The sequence below is a fragment of the Gorilla gorilla genome, chromosome 4 (genome assembly GCF_029281585.2).
Source record: "Gorilla gorilla gorilla isolate KB3781 chromosome 4, NHGRI_mGorGor1-v2.1_pri, whole genome shotgun sequence".
Taxonomy (NCBI): domain Eukaryota; kingdom Metazoa; phylum Chordata; class Mammalia; order Primates; family Hominidae; genus Gorilla; species Gorilla gorilla.
The window spans coordinates 100531980-100541204 of NC_073228.2; the positions used below are offsets into that span (position 1 = coordinate 100531980).

General features: G+C 32.0%; 1 long non-coding RNA gene across 1 annotated transcript in view; it reads left to right on the forward strand.

Annotated features, from left to right (window-relative positions):
• LOC134758441 (uncharacterized) overlaps positions 1–8339 on the forward strand; it is a 425889-nt gene extending 417550 nt beyond the window's left edge. The window contains exons 5-6 of the long non-coding RNA XR_010133633.1: positions 6787–6868; positions 8254–8339. This is a non-coding gene — a long non-coding RNA (uncharacterized lncRNA). The remainder of the gene's footprint in view (positions 1–6786; positions 6869–8253) is intronic.
• The last annotated feature ends 886 nt before the right edge of the window (positions 8340–9225 follow it).

Sequence of the window (9225 nt, forward strand, 5' to 3'; positions counted from 1 at the left end):
CCCAAAATACATAGACAAACCCAATAGAACTCTTTAGTGCTGGTAGATCAACTTAATCTTTTCTGCTTTTGCCAACAATATTTCACAGAGGATGTGTCCATTTGTCTTTTTCAGAAACAGCCAGTTTTCCTCTGTTACTGAGGTGTAGGACTTTCAGAAAATTGCTTCATATCCTGGATGCATTGCAGCCCTGTGGACATTTCCATAGGGAATAAAAGCAGCTATCCCTTCAAACACGGACTTGTGAATAACTTAACATCTAACAATAGAATCGTAATGCTTAAGAGCACTACCTAAGCAGTTTTATCATCTATGAGGCTGGTTGTGCTGGACATGGAGCATTTCATTTCTTCTTTTCTTTTCTTCTCTTTTTTTTTTTTGTTTCTAAGACAGGGTCTCAATGTGTTGCCCAGGCTGGACTACAGTGGCACAATCACAGCTCACTGCAGCCTCGAGCTCCTGGGGCTCAAGAAATCCTCCCAGCTCAGCCTCCAAAGTAGCTGGGACCACAGGTCCACACCACCATGCCTGGTTAATTTTTGGTATTTTTTGTAGAGACAGGATCTCACTTATCTACTTGAATTCATTGTTTTTGCTGAAAGACGTGATGTTTTGCCTGTTCTGATTGCGGGCAGCAGTATTTGCTGTTCAGTTTAGCATGTGGAGTTGGTATAAAACATGTAAAAACATTAAGATTTGGCACCTTATGTAGAAAACCTGCTACACTTCAAAGTAGAATAATTGCCAGCTACTCAGATAAACTTGGTGGGGAAAAGATGAGTTTCCATAACACCAAAGCAATGTCTGCCTGAACCATATGTTTTCCAATTCAAAAAACAGGTTTTTGGATTCAAAACGTCCTCCCTCTTTCTTTATTTTATTATTGGTAATATGACAAGTAGAAAAACAGCAGGCAACATTTAGGACCACATAATAGAGGGTCATTTCCAGAAAACAAACAAGTTCATTGGGACATTCCAGAAAGAAAACCTTGATATGCCCATGAATATTTGCTCTATTCTGGAACTTTTGACATAGAGGAGGTGTAATGGAAAGCATCCTGGACTGAAATAATTTCTGATTTCCACTCTTCAAGCTCAAGGTGTGAAAGGTAAGGATGATAAATAAGGAGAATACTGTACTATGCACTAGACTCTCTGCATCAATCTGTGTATTCATGAGTCGATGGGTACAGTAATTATTTGTGTGTGCTCAACATCTTTTGAAAATGCTCTCTTATGTCTTGTAGTTTTCCATCTTTTGAGTCCTGTCTCATCAAAGCATGCTGCAAAAACTGCATCAGAATCTTTTGCTACTTAAGGTACAAGCACGTGACCTAGGTTTCCTCATTCAGATGCACCCCTACCAAAGACCGATGAGAAAGAGACCCGTGTTAGGGTGTGGCCACAGAGAGATAGATTTTCTGGTAGTTGTGGTGGAAGAAAGGTTCCGTTTCTTCTGGGGTTGTGGCGCTGGAGTTTCCGGCTCTCAATCTCGGGTATGATCAGGGCTGAGCGGTGGGTGGTGGTAGCAGGGCTGTTTTCACTAATACATTTCCCCACAGGTAGAAGATGGGCATTGTTCCTGTATTTCTAGCTGTTTAGCATTTTAAGTCCAATTCTCTGACTCTTTGAGATTCTGACACTTTCTCATATATTCAATAAGTCTCATTTTGCTCAAATTAGTTAGAAATCATCCTGTGATTTTCAACTAAGAGTCTTGACCTGAATAATGGAGATAAGAAATAGTAACAGAGGGCCAGTTTAACCTCAGTTATGATAGCTAGAAAGGGCGTTGGAAATGGAATATTGGATGTGACCATAGAATAAAAGAATCTGATAGAGATTTTCAGGTGTCTTCAAATATGGAAGTTGTTTTCTTGCTTAAATAAAGGAATGTTTTCTCAACTTCCCCTATAGCTGTACAAGAAATAGCATTAAGGGAAAAAATCTTGAGCATTTACAAGAGATTGTTAAATAGCATAAAGAAAATAAGTCCTGAATCATCATCTGGGATAATTTATTATTTGCTTTTTGGTGTGTGTGTTTTTTTTTTTTTTTTACTATGCACATGAGTTTACTCTTATGAGTTTACTACACAATGTAGCTTCATTAAAAAAAAATTAGAAATATAAAAAACACAAAACCAAAGGAAAATTCTCCTGTGATGATTAATTTATGTGTCAACTGGCCAGGCTATATAGTTCCTAAAGTGATTTAATAAAACCTAACTTAGGTGTTACTGTGAAGATATTTTAGCAATGTGGTTAACATCTACAATCAGCTGACTTTAAGCAAAGGAGATTACCCTGTATAATGTGGGTTGGCCTTACCCGAGCAGTTGAAGGCCTTATAAGCAAAAACTGAAGGTTCCCACCGAATAAGAAATTCTGCCTCAAGACAGTCTTATAGAAATGCTGCCTATGTTTTTAGCCTACTGGCCTATCCTTTGAGTTTTAAACTTGCCAGCCCCCACAATCCTATAAACTAATTGCTTAAAATAAATCTCTCTCTCTATATATATAAATAAATATATAAATATATAAATATAAATATACATAAATATATAAATATATAAATATAAATATACATAAATATATAAATATAAATATATATAAATATATAAATATATAAATATAAATATACATAAATATATAAATATAAATATAAATATACATAAATATATAAATATAAATATATATAAATATATAAATATATATAAATATAAATATATATAAATATATAAATATATATAAATATAAATATATATAAATATAAATATATATAAATATATATAAATATAAATATATATAAATATAAATATATATAAATATATAAATATATATAAATATATAAATATATATAAATATATAAATATAAATATATATAAATATATATAAATATATATAAATATATATAAATATATATAAATATATATAAATATATAAATATATATAAATATAAATATATATAAATATAAATATATATAAATATATAAATATATATAAATATATAAATATAAATATATATAAATATATAAATATATAAAAATATAAATATATAAAAATATATAAAAATATAAATATATAAATATATATAAAAATATAAATATAAATAAATATAAATATATAAGTATAAATAAATATAAATATATAAATATAAATATATATATAATATATATATATATCTCCTATTAATTCTGTTTCCTGGAGAAACCTGACTGATACATTCACCCACAAGACCATCACCCTCTAATATCACATGCTAATATCATGGTATCTTTACTCATTTGTTTTTCTTTTCTTTTCTTTTCTTTTCTCAGACCTCTCAGGGTGAATTCATATTTTTTCTATATATATTTATACAGTCATATAATGCATAACAACATTTCAGCCAGTAATGGACCACATATACAATAGTGGTCCCATAAAATTAAAATGGAGTGGAAAAATTCCTATTGTACAACATTGTTGTAGCCATCCTAATATAGCACAATGCATTGCTCATGTGTTTGTGGTGATGCTAATGTAAAGAAAACCACTGTGCTTCCAGTGGTATAAAAGTATAGCACATATAATTATGTACAGTACAGAATGTTAGCTAATGATAATAAACAACTATGTTACTAGTTTATATGTTTACCATACTGTACTTTAAAAAAAATTGTTTCTATTTTTTTTTTTTTTTTTGAGACAGAGTCTCGCTCTGTCACCCAGGCTGGAGTGCAGTGGTGCAATCTCAGCTTGCTACAACCTCTGCCTCTTGGGTTCAAGTGATTCTCCAGCCTCAGCCTCCTGAATACCTGAGATTACAGGCATGCACCACTATGCCTGGTTAATTTTTGTATGTTTACTAGAGACAGAGTTTCACCATGTGGGCCAGGCCAGTCTTGAACTCTTGACCTCAAGTGATCTGCCTGCCTGGCCTCCCAAAGTGCTGGGATTGCAGAAGTTTGCCACCATACCCAGCCCCATACTATATTTTTAATCATTATTTTAGAGTGTACTTCTACATATATATAAAAAGAGTTAACTGTAAAACAGCCTCAGGTAGGTCCTTCAGGAGGTATTCCAGAAGAAGGCATTGTTATCATAGGAGATGACAGTTCCATGAGTGTCATTCCCCATAAAGCCCTTCCAGTGGGATAAGATGTGGAGGTGGAAGACAGTGATATTGATAATCCTGATTCTGTGTAGGCCTAGGCTGTGTGTGTTTGTGTACTATTTTTTAAGAAGAAAATTAAAAAGTAAAACAAAATAAATAAAATAGATAAAAATCTTATAGAATAAGGACATAAAGGAAGAATATATTTTTCTACAGCTGTACAATGTATGTTTTAAGCTAACTTATTACAAAAGAGCCAAATAAAAAAGTCAAACTTTCATTTTAAATTAAAATTTTAATTTTTAATTTTTTAAAAAATTAAATTTATAAAGTAAAAGTCTACAAGAAGCTAAGTTTAACTTATTATAGAACAAATAAAAATATCTATTTATGAATTTAGTGTAGGCTAAGTATACAGTGTTTATAAAGTCTACAGTAGTGTACAGTAGTGTCTTAGGCCCTCACATTCAATCACCACTTGCTGATTCACCCACAGCAACTTACAGTCCTGAAAGCTCTTTTCATGGTTAGATATACAGGTGAATCATTTTTTTCTCTTTTATACTGCATTTTAACCATGCCTTTTCTATATTTAGATATGCCTAGATATACAAATATTTACCATTGTGTTACAATTCCCTACAGTGTTCAGTATAGTAACATATTCTACAACTTTGTAGCCTAGGAGCAACAGGCTGTACCGGGTAGCCTAGATGTTTAATAGGCTATACCTTCCAGGCTTATGTCAATATACTTCATAATGTTCACACAATGATGAAATTGCCTAATGACATATTTCTTAGACTGTATTCCCATTGTTAAGTGATACATGACTGTATATATGTGCAACTATTTACCCATTTATTTAGGATAATGCTATTCACACTGTATGTTAGGATGCTTTTTTCCCCCACTCAACAGTTTACCTTGAATACATTTCCAAATCAATGAATATACTTTTAAAAACATCATTTTTAATTTATTGCTGCATTATTGATACTAATCAAGATATGTAAACAACCTAAATATTCATCAACCAATGAATGAATAAAGAAAAAATGTGGTATGTATATATACAATGGAATGTTCTTTAGCCTTACAAGAAGGCTATCCTGCCATCTGTGACCATATGGATGAACCTGGGGGACATTATACTGTATGAAATAAACTAGACACACAAACACAAATACTGCATGACTTCATTTATATGTGGAATCTAAGATAGTCAAACTTATTGAAGCAGATAGTGGAATGGTGTTTGCCAGGGAATAGGAAGGGGGAAAGTGGGAAGGAGAAATTGGGAGATGTCAGTCAAAACATATAAAGTTTCAGTTATACAAAATGAATAAATTCTGGAGATCTAATGTACAGTGTGGTGACTACAGTTAACAAATACCGTATTGTATACTTTACATTTTTTAAGCAGATAGGTCTTAAATGTTCTCACTGCACCAAAAAAGAGAAAAAAGAAAATAAGAATGGTAACTATGTGGGGTGATAGATATGTTAATTAGCTTGATTGGGATGATTATTTTACAGTGTATATGTATATCAAAACATCAAGTTGTACACTTAAATATATAGTTTTGATTTGTCAATTATACCTTGATAAACCTGAAAAATGTGTGCCAGTTTTATAAGCAAAAAACTAAAGAAACAAACTCAAGAAATAAACCCCATCATTTTTTAGGGCCAGTTTATTATCCCATTGGGTGAATAGTACAATTTCTGAAAATAGCTCTAAAGATATCCTTTAAAAGTCCTAGAATTAGAACTTCTGGATGAATAAAATTCCTATATTTAAAACTTTTGGTACATACTGCAAGTTGCCGTAAAGAAAAAGAATACCAACTTATACTCTTATTTATGAGTGTCCTTTCCCCACACTTTAACCAATTCATTTTATTATCATTCAAATTATTTTCTAGTTTAGAATTTTAAAAAACTAGCATGTGTTATTTAAAAATTTTATGTTGGTGTATATGTATTTTTACCTAATTGAGATTACAGTGTATGTATATGTGTAAGCAAATATATATTCTACTTTTAAAAATAGTTATTACAAATAATTTCTTATATTATAAAACTTTCGAATTCATTTTTAGTGACCTAATAACATTCCACTTCACAGATGTGCCATAATTGATTCATGCATTCTGCAATTAGTTATACTCTCTCATTTTTGCCAAAGTTTCTATTTCCTTAGGATATTTTCTCAGAATGGGATTATAGGATCAAAAATTAGGAATCTTTATGAGCTTTTGATACCAGTGAATGTTCTCATTAGTAGAATAAGTCTGTTTCACCACATTCATCGATTTTGAATATTGGCTTAAAAAGTGAGAAAAATGTTACAAATATATGTATGTATGTAAGAGCAAAGCAGGTATTGCATTAAAAATACTAATGAGGGTTAATTTTGGCCCTCATCTAGATTCATTTGCTATTTCTGTTTCTTGTTTTATAAATGAGAATGAGGGACTTGAAACAAGTATTTAGTGAATCCATTCACATTGGGAAAACTTTTCCCAGGTTGCTACGTTTGTATTAACTTACACTGTAGCACAGGAGAAATAGCTAGGGCAACAAAAATGGAGTTTATGAAGTATATAAATTGTAAATATAAATTCTGATAAATTACAGATATGAACATAAAAACCTTTTACAATTACCTGTCTTTTAGGGCCAGAGGAACTACTATCACAGAACCATTCTAGATGTGAGTTCCTAGTGTGAAAGGACTGGGAGTTAACAGAAGAGCCGCAGTGAGTGCTGTGTTTATATTTGCATCGAAGTTATTTTAAAATATTATTTTCTCTCTCCTGCACACAATATTTTTGATTCTATAGCATACATAGAATCTGTATGTTTGATTCTATAGCATAAGTTCATTTCTCCTCAATCAGCCCTTTTGGCCATTTTGTTAAAGATCATAGGTGTAGCCACATTAAGGAAAAGCACTCAAATCTGGGTTAGCCCTATCCATGGTGGCAGTTATTACCTGAGTGCCAGCGCCAGGATTGGATAGAGGGGGTATACAGCAGCCTGTCCCGAATGGTGTCTGAACAGGACCATTTCTGGTTCAATGTAGCCTTCCTTGGTTTTAACCTGTATCACATCGGCTTGCCTAAAAGGAACAATATCCCTTAATATTGAAAATTCGCTAACATGGCAATTCTTAAATTATCATCCACACAACCCTGGAAGTCCTGATATCTTTTCAGGGTGTCTGCAAAGCCGGCATGATTTTCGTAATAATCCTTACATGATTTGGCTTTTTCACTTTGTTGATATTTAGATTGATGGTACAAAAGCTATTGGTGGTACCTTAGTTACACCAAACTGTACTAGAAGTCATTTTATGCTTCACCCTTACATACTCATAATTTTTAAAAAAATTCCAGATGCAATTAAAAATACTCTTGGTGAAGCAGTAAAAATTAAATATAGACCCTCGAATATATGCCTTTTAAGTTGGGTGATGAAATGTGAAGTTTATATAAAGCACTTTACTGCATGCCAAATTATCAGGCTTTTCCTGAAGAAAAACATTTGTGTAATTGTTTGAGTTGCAGACTGAACTGGTGGCTTTTTCATCGAACATCATTTGTACTTGAAAAAGAAAAAGATTTATGGAAAAACTGTGGTTATTCTGACCTGAGTATTTGGCAGAAATTTTCTTGAAAATGAATAAAATGAGCCTATCACTTCAAGGAAAACAACTGATAGTCTTTGTTGCCAGTGATGAAGTTTGAGCTTTCAAGTGAAATTAAAGTTTCAGAAAACTTGTATCTACTACCATGAGGTTGATGGTTTCTTAATATTTAGAGGTTTTATTATGAAATTAGGAATATTAACTAATGCATTTTAAAAAATTATTGAATGATGAAATGTGTCAATATTTGGAACATTTGCATAACTCAGTGAATCAATGTTGTCCAAATAGCAATGCTTGGGGGTTACAAAATTATGCGTGGGTAAAAACTCTATTCAAAGTTCAAGATAGACCAATGGATTTTAATTTAGGAGAGCCCAAAAAGTTTATTGGTATAGGTTCAGAGTCTACATTGTATCTTTTAGAAAACAACTTGTTGAATCTTGGTGTAGTATCACAGGAGAATATCCACAACTATGTTCCTTCCTTTTTCAGCCATATCTTTGTGAAGCTGACTTTTCTTCATATACTTCAACCAAAATTTCATGTTGCAGCAGGTTGAATGCTGAAGTACATATCGGAATCCAGCATTCTTCTATTAAGCCAGACACAAGAGATTTGCAAAAATATAAAACAATGCAATTCTTCTCATTAACATTATGTTTTGGAAATATAATTATTTTTCATAAAAATATGTTATGTTAATATACAGTGGGTTTATTACTGTAATTTTAGAATTAATTAATAAGTAGATATTTAATTTTTTCCATTTTTAAATACAGAAAGTTTCAATAGATATAATTCACAAAAACCCTTTGGGGTCCTCAATAATGTTGAGTGTGAGTGGTGTATGATTCCAAAAACTTTAAGAACTGTTATCCTAATAAATTATTCTTGGATAATTTTGCATGTGAATATCATGAGGCTTTCCCAAGCAAGGTAATGTATTCAGCAATAGATTAGGATGACCTCCTGATTTGAATGTAAAATTGGGTATTATGGTCAATAACAGTCACACAAATAATTAATTAAGAGATGTCAAAAAGAAAAACACAGCTTTCAAAAGCCTCTTGAGTATTTCGCTCATGTGTGCCCGACTGTTGGACGTGGTTACTGAGGTGTGCTGGTGAGTGCAGCTCTTGGTCTCCTAGGGGAGCTGTTTGCTTTGCCTTGTCACACACATGCTCTTTTGATCTCAGATACTAGTCTCTGTCTGGCTTCCTTGTGGTTAATACATCTGACATATGGCTTGTTTCTTTGTCTACCTTTTATTGTGTTATTTCATCAGACTACTTTGAAATCAGTATAAGCAATAATCGGCAGACTACAATTCGGTTTTAAGTGCATTTTCTTATCAAGATACATAGAGTTATATGGCATTCTTATGATCCAGTGCTTCAACTGATGGCATATAATGTGGCGTTAAATAAATCTGTACAGCCTGACATAGTTAAGTGTACTATTAGC